Consider the following 13,462-nt stretch of genomic DNA (forward strand, 5'->3'; position numbering starts at 1 on the left):
GGATCGAACCCTGGTTCCCCACATTGGAGGCAGACGCTTTACATGAGAATCAAATAACTAAGTGACAATAATAATAAAATGCATTACCTGACATTATTATGTACCAGACACTGGACTAAGCCCTTAGGTATATTAACTCATTGAATTCTCATGAAAACCCTACGAGGTAATGTTAGGTCGGTAGAACAGGGAAAAGGAGTCCAAAATGGCGGTGGCTACAGACAAGGAAAGGAAAAGCCCGTGAAAATGAAACAAAAGAAGGTCCGAGGACCGGAGTGAGGACCTCAGGTAAAACAAACAACACTCCTGGCTGGCCAATTTACATAGGACAGGCCCAGGGAGAGATAAACATATAAACAGAGGAGCCAGAGCCAGCTCTCTCTCTCCCGCGCTGGGGCGCTCTTCTCCTCGTGTCTTTAGATCGGCGTGCCCTCACGCCTCAAAGATGGATTTTCCTGCTATCTTCTAAATAAAATAGAGCTGTAACACTGAGCTGTAACACTGATTTGCCTAAGAGCTATAACACGGTCCATTTGAGACCTGAGAGCTATAACATGGTCTATCCAAGACCTGAGAGCTGTGTGACTCGCTGAGGGGGCTTTAATGTCTGTCACTCCAAATCTTTGTTGTGACGAGACAAAGAATCGAGGAACATACACTCGCGTGACATTTGAATCTGGATCTATCTGCAGCCTAAGCCTGTGGTTTTTCCACCCAGCAGGACACAGAATAAACTCCCCCATGGGTGTCAGCTCTAAAGAATAACTTAATGGCTTAAAGGCAAAAATGCCTTCACTCTGCTGATGTATCACAAATAGTTATTAACATGCTTTCTTTTATGACATCCTGAAGTCAGAAAAGGCTTTATTTCATCAAATAAAAAAAATGAGGTTTGTCAGGGAGCTAGGAAAAGCCAAATAACTTTCTTGGATTTCCTATAGCTCTGACTATTTAATCACAGCCATTTTTTATTGATTCTAAATTCCCTGATTTAGAAACAGACTGTGGCCATGTTTCAAGGACATCAGGATAGCAAAAGACTGACAAAGAGGGGTTAACGTTTGTAGAAGCAGAATGAGTTTTATCTGTGCCTTGGTATTCATAGATCATTATGAAATATTTATTTTACCAAACGAATGGAAGATTTTAAAAAACAAATAGAAATCACTTAAAGGCAAAGAAATTCACATAGTCTGTTATCAAAAGCTGCATTCCAAGAAAATTTTTTTTCTCTTAACAAAGAGAGAAAACCAAATTCTAGTCTGTTACAAGCTTATATTCACAGTGAAATAGTTGTTTGCAATAAAAACTTTCAAAGGCAGTTCAATGTCTTAGAAAACTTTTCTCAGGGTCCACATTCCACAAGCTTTTTTTTTTTTTTCACTTTCTGTATCCATCACTTTGTCCATTCAGAAACAGCCACCCATGAGACTTACTTCTTTTTCCCTTAATAAAATGTAACTCCATTTCTTATACCTCTTTATTAAAAACATACATCTTACTTTCCTTAAGCTGAAGTGTCCTTTATGCCAGCACTCTGTAGATTGGTAAACAAAAATCACCCAAAGTTCTTATCTCATTTACATTTTCTTTCTTTACAAGTTGCTTCACACTGGTTACCTTTGCTGACAAATTTTTAACAGATATAATAAGATCATATTTAGTCTACAATAAACCTAAGCACAATAAAAGTATTACTCAATGTTGATGAACCTTAAGACATGCCTATATTAGATTAACAGACAAGCATTCAGTTCAGTTCAGTCACTCAGTCGTGTCCGACTCCTTGCGACCTCATGAATCACAGCACGCCAGGCCTCCCTGTCTATCACCATCTCCTGGAGTTCACTCAGACTCACGTCCATCGAGTCCGTGATGCCATCCAGCCATCTCATCCTGGGTCGTCCCCTTCTCCTCCTGCCCCCAATCCCTCCCAGCATCAACCAGGTTAATTTAATACTGATTATTTCCCAGTTCATGTGAACCTGAAATTCACTTAGTTTAATTTCTCTTGAATTTAGAATTGTTTGATTTGCAAGTGTTTACTTTTCTTTAGGTCAATTAAATTAGAGATTGTCTACAAATTAACCTTAGCAATAGTATCCAAAGACAAAGACACACACTGAGACATACATAAATCAAGATAGACAGATATCACATAGTTTTCCACTTGAGATTTAAAGTGTCCCTTTGTTTTTTTGTTTCTTGGCTTGAAGTTCTACCAATTTGCCCAAGGCTGAAGTCTCAGGCAGAGTGGGTTGTGTCTCTTAAGGATATGATGAGTCAATTTCAGGCTATTTCCTATTCAAGAAAAGAATTTAACAAGTCAGCTTTTTCTAACTGCACATGCAAAAAGAACAGGTTTTGCAATTTTAAAAGGATTTCATTTTAACCAGTTTTCTCCTGAGTCTAAAGAGTGTCATGGCCATCCAGTGTCAAACAATTCATCTCCCTTTTTTATATTCATAGTTCTATAGCTAAAATATAGACCAAATAGTGCTCAAATTGGCTTTGATGACAAGGACAGACCGACTGATAAGATGTTGTCCCAGCAGAGATTGTCCCTTGTGGGAACTGAGGTCTTAGTCTGATCAGAAGACTCTGAAGGAATAAGGGAACTTGCAAAAGTTGGGGAAGCTTGTTTTCTTTCCCATTTTCTATCCGTCTACCTCCCTGAGAGATAGGGGAATTAGAAGGAGATTCTTTAGAATGTTTAGGAGAGTTTTTTCAGGCTTTTGATTATAGGAAAAAGTCCTGGACCAAAGGGATGACAGAGAGGAAGAAAGGAGGGTTGAGGGGATAGGGTGGCAATAGAAAGATACATGCATCATGAGTCCCTCAGATTTGGATTCTGACTGTCATAGGGTTTAAGCATAAGGAATGACAAAAGAGATCAAGTTGGAGGATTGTGTTGTAATTTATTGTGCAATTAAGAGTGCATTTTTCTTGGTTCCCCAATTCGTACCGACTACAAGTTTCATTGCGAAAGACTACAAGTCTCTTCTTTTTAAGACGTTCAGGGTCAAATTATTCCCAGTTCCTGGAATACAGCCTAGAGGTGAGCCTGAGGGAGGTTCTTGAGATGTACCTAAGCCCATTCTTTGGATGGGGGTACCGAGAGTTCACTGGCCACAGAAGACATCCCAACTGTCCCAATATACCCTCTGTGTGCAACTGAGACACTGTACATCTAATGGCACAAATGGCCAACAATCCCAACAGTGAGAGGTGCTGCCTGAGCATACGACAGAGACTAGGCACACGCCTCGGCACAAACAGTGTGAAAATGCATCTGGTGGGTAGGGCAGGAAAGGACAAAAGAGGTTCCCAGACCAGTGTGACTTGGTTGTATGGTGATTTCCTGAAATGTGGAAGGCACTCTTTGTGATGACTCAGAAACAACTCTAGGCTAAATTTGGAATGAGGAAGGAAAAGTGAAAGCAGCAGGGAAGACAGGCTGAGGAATCTGCCTTGTAGTCCTACCTGGAAGGCAGTGGCCAAGGGAAGTGGGCTCAGTGTTTGCTTGAGCCAATAGGCGTCTGACATTGCACAGAAGTTTTCTTGCTAGTAACAGACCCTCTAATAGCCTGGAGCATTCCATAATCCCCTTATCCTGTCATGGGATAAGTGTTGGTCACCCTACTGGCTTTTAAGTTCCTGACAACTTCTTTGGTGGCTCAGCTAGTAAAGAATCCACCTGCAATGTGGGAGAACTGGTTTCGATCCCTGGGTTGGGAAGATCCCCTGGAGGAGGGCCTGGCAACCCACTCCAGTATTTTTGCCTGGAGAATCCCCATGGACAGAGGAGCCTGGTGGGCTACAGTCCATGAAGTTGCAGAGAGTTAGACACGACTGAGCAACGAAGCACATCACAATGCATGTGCAATTTTAATTGGTCTTGTCCTCAGCTTAAAGGACAAGGAGGAAAGGCACCCTCATCCACTTGGGTGCCAGTTATTGGGGTGCAGTGTGATGTGGGGCCTTTGGAACATGCCAGGGAGTAACCCTGGCCAGAGTTTCTCAGTTGGTTCCATAGTCACTTGCCTGTTCACAGGGAGTTCAAGGAAAAAGAAACAAGAGAGGAAAAGAGAGAGAGGGAGGGCCACATAGAGTCCCTGAATGGGCCACCAAATGTTGAGGCAGTTCAAGTGCCAGCTGGAAAAGAATTGCCAGACACAGAGCTTTTCAGATGGGAGTGAGTTTAGTAAGAGCAAAAAGTAGAGATAATGTAGGCCCTGTGAGTGTAGCAGGCCAACCTCTTGATCAGGGAGAGTCAACAGTTTTTGTGGAATGGCACCCCACTCCAGTACTCTTGCCTGGAAAATCCCATGGACAGAGGAGCCTGGTTGGCTGCAGCCCATGGGGTCGTTAAGAGTCAGACACGACTGAGCTACTTCAATTTCACTTTTCACTTTCATGCGTTGAAGAAGGAAATGGCAACCCATTCCAGTGTTCTTGCCTGGAGAATCCCAGGGACGGGGGAGCCTTGTGGGCTGCCGTCTATTGGGTCGCACAGAGTCGGACACTACTGAAGCGACTTAGCAGCAGCAGCCAATTTTCATAGTCTCAAGAAAATACCTGCTGGAATGTTGGCACTGGATGATTGGTTAGGGCACTATTGAGTGACTACTGAGGGAACATTTTTGCCTAATTTGGGTCAAGAAGCCTGCTGGTGATTATCTGGAGGATTTTGGTAATGGTTACAAAGGATTTCAGTCAGCTTCGGAAGTGACCTTGGTTCTGGGCTCTACTTCTGTGGCCTTTGTACTAGACCTCACATTTGTGGCCTTGGGGCAGGACTTAAAAAATCTATGGAGGAATTTCTCCTGACAGATTTCTCAAACTTGGTGCATTTGTATTCTATTGCTGAATAATGTATTTCCACAAATATAGGGGATTAAAAAAAAAAGTCTGTTATTTCAAACTTGATGCGTGAATCAGGAGTTAAGGCACAGCTTAATTTAGCTGTCATTCACAGAAAGAAGATGGTGTGAAGACACGGGAATGCCATCTACAATCCAAGGAATATTTGAGGTATCAGGAGCTGGGAGAAAGGCCTGGAAAAGATTCTCCCTGAAGTTCATAGCAGCTTTATTTATCCTCACAAAAACTTGAAAACACCCACAATGACCTTCAGTAGGTGAACTGGAAAAGAAATTGCTAGATCCAGATAGTCAAATACTGTTCGAAACTAAAATGAAATGAGCTCTCAAGCCCTGAGAAAATGTGGAGGAATCTTAAATGCTACTAATAATTGAAAGCAAAAATCTACATGCTGCATAATTCCAACTATGTGACATTCTGGGAAAAGGCTCTACCCTCATGACCTGATTTCTTCCCAAAGACCCACCTCCAAATATCATCACTTTGGAGATTAAACTTGAACAGATGAAGTTTGGAGGGATGCAAACATTCATTCCACGACAGACTTCCTTAAGTTTTATACAAAGTTCTTGTCCTTTCCAAGATCCCACACAGGATACTGCATACATTTACTTGTCATGTCCCCTAAGGCTCCTCTCAGCTGTGAATCTTCTCTGACTTTCCTTGCTTTTGATGATTTTGACAAATTTGATGAATACTAGTATATTTTAGTATGTCCCTAGATTACAGTTTTTCTGATGCTCTTCCAGTAACTAAACTGAAGTTATGGGTATTTTGGGGAAAATGGTCTTAGAGGGAAAGTTCCATGTTCATCAAATCAACAAAATAATTTATGCCTAATAATGTTGGTTTCAGACAAGGCAATGGCACCCCACTCCAGTACTCTTGCCTGGAGAGTCTCATGGACGGAGGAGCCTGATGGGCTGCAGTCCATGGGGTCGCTGAGAGTCAGACACGACTGAGTGACTTCACTTTCACTTTTCACTTTCATGCATTGGAGAAGGAAATGGCAACCCACTCCAGTGCTCTTGCCTGGAGAATCCCAGGGACGGGGGAGCCTGATGGGCTGCCGTCTATGGGGTCGCACAGAGTCGGACACGACTGAAGCGACTGAGCAGCAGCAGCAATATTGGTTTATGGTTATTGAGGAAGTGGCTCACTTGTATTTGTCAGGTTTCTCCACTGTAAAGTACTCTCTTCCTTCTTCCATTTTGTCCTCTCTGGAAGGGAGTCACAATGTGCAGCCCATAGTTCAGGAGTGTTGAACTGGGTTTCCCCTTCTTTAGAGTGAACTGTCTTTGCAAATTATTTGGAACTTTCCTGTACAAAAGATATTTACATATTCTCCTCCATTTATTAATGTATTCAGTTATTTATTTACATCAATAGGGGATCATAAATATTTATTTTATTTGAGGTTATAATCTGTCTTGGTCTATTTGGGATGCTGTAACAAAATATCACAGACTGGGTAACATAGAAATTTATTGCTCACAGTTCTGGAGGCTTTAATTCCACAATGACTGTGGCAGCATGACGGTGTGAGGGTCTTGTTTTGGACTGAAGATTTCTTATTGTAATCTCACATGGCAGAAGGAACTAGGAAGATCTTGGGGTCCTCTTTTGCAAGGGTACTAATCCCATTCATAACAGAGAATTCCTCATGAACTAGTAGTGTTCCGAATGGTCCAATTTCTAACATGGTCACCTTGAGCATTAATATTCTGAAATGTGAATTTTGAAGGGACAAAAACATTCAGAAATATATATACATATGTGTGTGTGTGTATAAAAATATATCTCTAACATTTGATATATCTGTTGCTCAAATTGTTTCAGCTTTCTCCATTGGGAGATCTTTCTGTTGGTTCCTGAGCCTCTCTGACAAACTCGTATCAATGGTTTTCGCTTTTTCATTTTTTTTTCTTTTTGTTTTTCAATTCCATATTTTCTGAAGGATATTGAATTTTTGATAGGATTTCTAAACACAAAGAAGAGAGATTAGCCTTTAACGAAAGGTCTTTAGAACAGAAGAGCCAGGTGATTGAATTAAATCATTTTTATTTTGAAATAAAGCATTTAGTAAAGACAAATTCACTCATTTATTAAATTAAACATTAATGGCCTAACAGGTGGCAGTAAGTGATCTGGCAACTGAGGATTCAGCCTCTTCTTCATAGAACTGTTAGAATTTACATATTGTTTGAGAAAGAGACAACACATACATCAGGGTTCATTTTTCATGATGCAAGACTTTCAGCCTAGTTAAATAACATCAGTCTTGCAACACATAATTCAGATTTCAGTTACCATGGAAAACTGAATAATTGCATAAAGTATGACTAATAATTGCATAAAGCTGCTTACTCTCCTTCAGCCCACAAATCACTATGTAATAACAGATGCTCATCATGATCAATAAACACTCATATCAACTCTCTGAAACTCTATAGTTTGGTCACTGTGACTTACTCAGTTTAGGCAGAAGCAGCAGGATGTGTAGTTGTGTTGTCTCCTCTCTTCCAGTGATGAACCCACATGACATTTACAAAATGAGTAATTGTAATAGGGAACTGGCATCAAGGATGAACGTGCATTGGGAAACAATGATGGGACTGGAAGTTATATTCAAGATGAAAATAAATGGATTACAGAAGAAATAGCTGACCATGGAGTGGTAACTTGATACTGTTGGAAAGATTCCAGATATACAGTCAGAAGAACTTAGTGAAGGCAAACTTATAAATGAGGAAAGTGGTGGTGAGGAAAAGGGTGAAGTTTTCTCAAAAGAAGTGACAGCAGCAAATACTTCAAATTAAAGTTTTGAAACGATTTCACAACATTGAGATTACAAGGCATAAAATGTTGGAAACTGATCCAAAGGAGCATAATTCACCAGGTTATAAAAAAGATACTCTTGTATTGTAAATTAATCTGCCTTTTTAACATACAACTTGTACACCTGGAAGTCCTCGGTTCACATACTGCTGAAGCCTAGCTTGAGGGATTTTGAGCATAATCTTGCTAGCATGTGAAATGAGTGCAATTGCATGGTAATTTGAACATTCTTTGACATTGCCTTTCTTTGGGACTGGAATGAAAACTGAACTTTTCCAGGCCTGTGGCCACTGCGGAGTTTTCCAAATTTGCTGGCATATTGAGTGCAGCACTTTCACACCGTCATCTTTTAGGATTTGAAATAGCTCAGTTGGAATTCCATCACCTCCTCTGGCTTTGTTCATAGTAATGCTTCCTAAGGCCCACTTGACTTCACAATCCAGGATATCTGGATCTAGGTGAGTGACCACACCATCATGGTCATCTGGATCATTAAGAGCTTTTTTGTACAGTTTTTCTGTGTATTCTTTCCACTTCTTAATCTCTTCTGCTTCTGTTAGGTCCTTGCCATTTTTGTCCTTTGTTGTACCTATCTTTGCATGAAATGTTCCCTTGGTATCTCTAATTTTCTTGAAGAGATCTCTAGTCTTTCCCATTCTATTGTTTTCCTCTGTTTCTTTGCACTGTTTATTTAAGAAAGCTGTTTTATCTCTCCATCCTATTCTCTGCAACTCTGCATTCAATTGAGTATATCTTTCCCTTTCTCCTTTGCCTTTCACTTCTCTTCTTTTCTCAGTTACTTGTAAGGCCTCCTCAGACAACCATTTTGCCTTCTTGAATTTTAAATTGCCAACATACGCTGGATCATGAAAAAACCAAGGGAATTGAAGGAAAAAAAAAAAAACAAAACCCACACATCTACTTCTGCTTCCTTGAATATGCTAAAACCTTTGACTGTGTGGATCACAAAAAACTGTGGAAAATTCTTAAAGAGATGGGAATATTGAACCACATTACCTGTCTCCTGATAATCCTGTATGCAGGGCAAGAAACAATATTTAAAACTGGACATGGAACAACGGACTGGTTCAAAATTGGGAAGGCAGTACGTTAAGCTTGTGTATTGTCGGGTCGAAAAGAGTTGGACACAAATAGCAACTGAACAACAGCAACAATGTTGTAAATTATACAAGAAGAATGTAAGTAGGGTGCAAGCATTTTTTACATGCTTTTACAGAGAAATATTAATAAATTACTTAAATTCTCAATGTTTCTAATTTGTCAAAGTACAAGTAGTAGTAGCTGACAGAGCGTTTATAATGTTTTGAAAACAAATTTAAAACATCATAGAATGAACATTATCTTTCCTATTGATTACTGAGTTCACTGTGATATATTCAATAATTTTTATGGTCCTTTTCTATCATGCAAAGTGAGGACTGCATATGGTTTGTATGTCAGATGGTAATATGTAGGGAGCCATATACCAGTATTGCAGGTGGGAGGCCTTGTACCAATGCCACAGATGCAGAACCCAGCACGAAAGTCATCTCCAGAACCGACCGACCCTCTTGCCAACCTTTACCATGACTCCCATCCCCACTCCTGATCTACACTGGCCTCCTCCCTGACCCCACAGTAGGTAAAAACACCTATCCTAACCAATCACCTACTGCCACCTTTTCAGCAGGAATTTTATTTTTCCTGAGGCTGTTAAAGTTGATTACTAACCCATGAAAGGCATGGCTCTCCCTTGAGCCGTCTTGCTGTTTTAACAGTTATCTCTCTGTGGTCTGTCAGGAAGTTGGCCCCTTTGCTTCCAGTGTCCTCATTATCTCTGATCTTTATTCTTAGTTAACTCACTCCTTTCTGAAATACTCACTCTGTGTTTAGAAATTCTTTTCCAACTTGTGTACAGACCATCAAGACAATAAGTACTCAGGAAACAAATTAACGAGGTTAAGAGCTCATGGAATGTCAGGGTAAGAGCGGAACTGACATTTTATACAGGGTAGTGTATGAAAGGTGCCTTGGATAAAGTGACATTTGAGCAAATGTTGGAAAGAAGAGAGAGAGAGGTGCGTCTGTGTGGGGGTGGGGAGCAGAGGAGTGGTAGGATTTGACTGATATTCCCCAAAATTCACTGCCTGAAACAGGAAAGCCAATTAGAGATCATAGCAAATGGTACAGGAAGAGATGGTGGTGGCTGAGACGAGGGAGTGGTGGTGGGGATGAGAATGTGGACATTATGAAAAGAGTCCGGTGGTGTGCTGGAAGAGGCTTGGACTGGCTCATGAGACTTGATATTTGCATTTTGAGGAATTTTGCAAGCAAGTTGTTAAACTGATGCTAACCTAAAATTGACCACATTGTGGGTATTTATAGAAAGAATTGGCATGTACTACCAATCAGGCTTTTCTTTTGTTTTCTAAGAGTCAGTTGTTGGGTAGGATGATTTGAGAGAATAGCTTTGAAACATGTATATTATCATATGTGAAATAGATTGCCAGTCCAGGTTTGATGCATGAGACAGGGTGCTCAGGGCTGGAGCACTGGGATGACCCTGAGGGATGGGATGGGGAGGGAGGTGGGAGGGGGTTCAGGATGGGGAACACATGTACACCCATGGCTGATTCATGTCAATGTATGGCAAAAAACACTACAATATTGTAAAGTAATAAGCCTCCTATTTAAAAAAAAAGAATCAGTTGTTATAGGTTTACTATCTCACCACTGGACTTTACCGTTTTGAAGGCAGAATTGAATGAGTTATAAACTGTGGAAAATTCTTAACGAGATGTAAATACCAGACCATATTACCTATCCCCTAAGAAATCTGTATGCAAGTCAAGAAGCAACAGTTAGAACTGGACATGGAACAACAGACTGGTTCCAAATTGGGAAAGGAGTACATCAAGGCTGTATATTGTCACCTTGCTTATTTAACTTATATGCAGAGAAAAATCATGTGAAATGGATGAAGCACTAGCTGGAATCAAGATTGCTGAGAGAAACATCAACAACCTCAGATATGCAGATGACACCACCCTAATGGCAGAAAGTAAAGAGGAACTAAGGAGCATCCTGATGAAGGTGAAAGAGGAAAGTGAAAGCTCTGACTTAGAACTCAACATTCAAAAAACGAAGATCATGGCATCCGGTCACATCACTGCATGGCAAATAGATGGGGATAAAAATGGAAACCGCGACAGACTTTATTTTTTTGGGCCCCAAAATCAATGTGGACAGAGACAGCAATCAGGGAATTAAAAGATTCTTGCTCCTTGGAAGAAAAGCTATAACCAACCTAGACAGCATATTAAGAAGCAGAGACATCTCTTTTCCAACAAAGATCCTACTAGTCAAACCTATGGCTTTTCCAGTAGTCATATACCAATGTGAGAGCTGGACTGTAAAGAAGGCTTAGCGCTGAAGAATTGATGCTTTTCAGCTGTGGTGCTGGAGAAGACTCTTGAGAGTCCCTTGGACAGCAGAGAGATCAAACCAGTCATTCCTAAAAGAAATCAACCCTAATTATTAATTGGAAGGATTGTGCTGTTGCTGAAGCTCCAAAACTTTGACTACCTAATGGGGGAAGCTGACTCATTGGAAAAGACCCTGATGCTGGAAAAGATTAAGGGCAGCAGCAGAAGGGGGTGACAGAGGATGAGTTTGCTGGGAGCCAGCATGGGAGATCCCACCCATGACAAGGTCATGTGGAGAGGCCTGATGGGCAAGGTGCGTCAGGTCTCAAGGGGTCCTCTGTCTGAGCATCTACCCCGAAACCAAAATCTGTCTGTTTACTGTCTGCTATACTATACTCTTCTGACATTACCACCTTTTCTCTGGAAAGAGTTAATTCAGAGCTCCAGTTAACAGTCTCCTGCATATAAACAGAATGTCTCGGCTTGAAACCCCTCTGATGGCTTTCTAACTTATCTGACCGGTCTGCTTTACAGCTTGTGGATTGTTTACAGCCCCCAACCGTGAGAGGCATGAACCTTAAAACATCTTAAAGATACAGAGCCTTTTGGAGCTAAGAATTAGTTTGGTGAAGAGTTTGTTGAGTTAATGTTTGCCGCCAGGCCTCCATATCCTTTATCTTTTAGGCACCTGAAGGATATTAATCAATGTAATTGGGATATAGTTTTGATGTTAACAACACTAGACTTTTGAGTTAATTACTTTTCTCTTTGTTATCAATCACTGTACTTCTTTCATTGTTATAAATTGTTATGTCTTTGCTATGTAAGAATGTAATTTTATTTAGTGCTTTCTCAGAGTGGCACCAGACTTTGGGAAGAACAACACTTTTAAGACAAATAAGTCTCTGGTTGACAAACCCTTATCAAAAAAGGGCCGTAAAATGTCAGTGGGCCTTCTGGCCAGAAGATGATGTAAATCACCTAAGACTTATGTATACAACTAGGTATGCAGAGAGAAAGCCTGGTCTCGATAAGAATCAGGGCTGCTGACGCTGCATAATTTTATATTATCCATTGATCTCTATGTACAAAAAAAAGGTATAAAAAGCCTTTACAACAATAGAGGATGGGCTACTCACTGGAAAGACTGGTTTCCCCGTGTCTTCTTTACTCTATCTTCAGGCTGTTCCCATCTGGAGCGGGGACGCTTGCCACGTCTACTTACTTGCCCTGGCTTCTAAGATCCGTGAGAGAGGGAGCCCAAGGCGGGGCACCCTCTGATATTCAAATGGGCGCTGGTGGCCTAACGTAGGTGGTGCAAACATCTTGTCCTGAAGTTTTATTGGCTTTCTCTGTAAACCAAGTTATTTAGCATCTTTTCTCCACTAATTTTCCTACTATACTATTTCTTCCTAATCTCTCTTTATATTTCTAAATAAATACGTTTTTTCTCGCCACGCTGTCCCCGGTTCAAATTACCCTGGATCCACCGGGGCTGGACCCCTGCATGAGTTGGTTGACATCATCAAATCAATGGACATGAGTTCGAGCACTCTGGGAGACAGTGAAGGACAGGGATGCCTGGCATGCTGCAGTCCATGGGTTTGGAAAGAATCAGATATGATTGAATGATTGAACAACAACAACAGCATAAAAGAAAGAGAAATCAAGGATGAATTCAAAGCTTCTGGACACAGGATATTTCCCATGAGCAACTCATAAGGATTGTGAAAGATTCAAGTTGATGGAAAACTACTCTTTCCACTGCAGAAAGAGAACGAAACACTAATTTCTGGGTTTGAGAAGTAGGCTATCTAGACAAATGGGGAAGGAGAAAATTTTTTCTTAAAACCAAGATATGGCACTTGGTTTAAAACTAAAGAGGCACTTCAATGGTGGGGAGTTAAGTGAAGGCAAGAATCCAGAAGACAGAATTACTTCTCCACAGGTTATTAGTGTATAGTCCATGGCCAAGTCCAAGCTGATGGATGATCTGTATTAGTTGGACTTAATCCTGATCTGTATCAGTTGGACTCAAGGAGATCCAACCAGTCCATCCTAAAGGAAATCAGTCCTGGGTGTTCATTGGTAGGACTGATGTTGAAGCTGAAACTCCAATACTTTGGCCACCTGATGCGAAGAGCTGACTAATTTGAAAAGACCCTGATGCTGGGAAAGATTGAGGGCAGGAGGAGAAGAGGATGACAGAGGATGAGATGGTTGGATGGCATCACCGACTCAATGGACATGGGTTTGGGTAGACTCCGGGAGTTGGTGATGGACAGGGAGGCTTGGTGTGCTGTGGTTCCTGGGGT

The sequence above is a fragment of the Oryx dammah genome, unplaced genomic scaffold, assembly GCF_014754425.2.
Source record: "Oryx dammah isolate SB20612 unplaced genomic scaffold, SCBI_Odam_1.1 HiC_scaffold_10, whole genome shotgun sequence".
Taxonomy (NCBI): Eukaryota; Metazoa; Chordata; class Mammalia; order Artiodactyla; family Bovidae; genus Oryx; species Oryx dammah.